The sequence below is a fragment of the Chrysochloris asiatica genome, unplaced genomic scaffold, assembly GCF_000296735.1.
Source record: "Chrysochloris asiatica unplaced genomic scaffold, ChrAsi1.0 scaffold00031, whole genome shotgun sequence".
NCBI lineage: Eukaryota > Metazoa > Chordata > Mammalia > Afrosoricida > Chrysochloridae > Chrysochloris > Chrysochloris asiatica.
In genome coordinates this window covers 12,549,285-12,551,436 of record NW_006408549.1, presented here as the reverse complement: position 1 = coordinate 12,551,436, position 2,152 = coordinate 12,549,285, and the positions used below count along the sequence as shown (strand labels likewise).

At 33.6% G+C, this 2,152-nt stretch overlaps 1 pseudogene; it reads left to right on the top strand.

The window, feature by feature from the left end:
* Positions 1-698, top strand: part of LOC102821116 — a 3,650-nt pseudogene extending 2,952 nt beyond the window's left edge.
* Positions 699-2,152: the final 1,454 nt, after the last annotated feature.

Sequence of the window (2,152 nt, the reverse complement as noted above, 5' to 3'; positions counted from 1 at the left end):
TACACATAATAATGCAATCCCAATGGTATGGTTATATGTGTGGTAGAATTAGGCAATCCCATTCCAGATTCCAATGACATTCTTTAAAGAGATGAAAAAAAAAAAAAATTACAAACTTTATATGGATAGGAAAGAGACCCAGGATAAGAAAAAAGGCCCATGATGATACATGGAGGAGATTGTACTCATTGCATTGAAACAATGAATGTAAAACTGATGTTCTTCCATGTAAACGATCACTCAATTCATGATAAAAACTTATTTAAAAAATCAATAATGAAAGGAAACTTTGCCAAACTGAAATTGGGAAGACATGTTCTAAGTGTTAGAGAGGTTGCTGTGAAAATTACAGACAAAACTCAGCTAAATCCTACCAGTCTACAAAAGGGCACTGCCCTCCATGGACAAATGAATCACCCATAGATGCTGCTTTTTGCTGAATGGAGCCATGGTGAAGACAGATTTTGGGTCATCCTGCTGGGAACCTTTTGAAAATTCCTGTCCATGGCTCACCTAATGTTTCATGATTGAAGCTGTGAATTGAACAGAATGATTTCAGGTGGACCTTAGAACTACTGCAGGCCTATTTTGTTGCCTGGAATGCACAGGAAAGTGGTCGCTACTCTGCTTTTCCCATTGGGCCCCGAGAAAACTGTAAAACAATGTATGAATATGATGTTGAATGTTGTTTCATTTAAATAAGTAATTAGAATATTTATTTGTTGATGACATATAATTTCTCTTATATACTCTGATAATCTTGGTGATAAAATTAAATGTTACTTTTTCAGTCACTGTCTTGCATGAGGAGACTACTGGCAGCAACACTATATATCAAATGACAGAAAAATACTAACATGATGTATTACCATTATTTGCTCTAGTTAGAAAGGGATGATTAACTTAAAAGAAAAGTGAAGTTGTATAAATTTATTTTAAGTACAGTTTTACTAAATTTGCAGAATTATATAGTCTATTCTTTTTCAAAATGTATATCTAATACGTAAGAATAAATAGCTCATACATTGAATTCATGCAAATTATTTGAGAATATTAAATAAAACTCTCCATAATGAGGAATTTATGCATAAAAATTGGATAAATATTCAAATAGCTCTAGAGGAGAATGAACTACTTTTTAAAAAAAGAGTCAAATGGGCACCTTAAAAGAAATAGACATATCTTATTCATTGCTGACAAGAATGAAAAATTATATAGCCATTTTGATAGTTTGACAGTTTTATACAAAGGCAAACACTGGCTTATCATTTAATATAGCATTCATATTTCTAAGTATTTAGATGAAAATTTATGAAGATAAGACAAAAAGAATTGCTACTAAATGTTTTGCTTCATATATACTCAGCTTTATTTTGAACAAAGCATATTTAAAAATGTCTCTGTATATAGTTATAGACAAGTTTTTTCAGTAATGTAATTGTATTAGTCTTGTTAGGGTGCCTTCAGAAAAAAATATGTCCAATCAAAATAGTGGTTTCCAATGCGGATCTGCTGAGTCATTTATATTCAAGCCAGAGTGGTCAACTCTGAAGTTAATGGTGACTGGTTTTTGGGATTCCCAAGTTGTAATCTTGATAGATTTTCTCAAATGATACAGGATGATTACAAGAGTTTATTATGAAGAAGTTTCAAAAAATTAAAAATTACATCGATGAGAAAAAAATTTGGAAAATTGTTTCACTGTATTTTTTTCCATAACAATGCACCTGCTCATTCTCTGAAGGTGCAAAAGTTATCCTAAAGGAATTTTGTTGCGAAACCTTATGCCAAGATCCATCGGACATCAGCAATGCTATCCCTCATTCCACAGCCTCTTCTGAATCCGGCTTCAACCTCTGGAAGTTCTTAGTCAATGTATGCTTGCAGCCATTTCTGTATTACCTTTAGTAAAACTTTGCTCGCACGGGATATCAAAGTATTGTCCGATGATTTCACATTCTGTTGGGTCACCTCTCTTTGGAATGGGCACACATATGGATCTCTTCCAGTCGGCCAGATAGTTGTCTTCCAAACTTCTTGGCATAGATGAATGAGTGCCTCCTGTGCCGCGTCACTTTCTTGAAAGATTTCAATTTGTGTTCCATCAATTCCTGGTGCCTGTTCTTTGTCAATTCCTTCAATGCACCTTGGA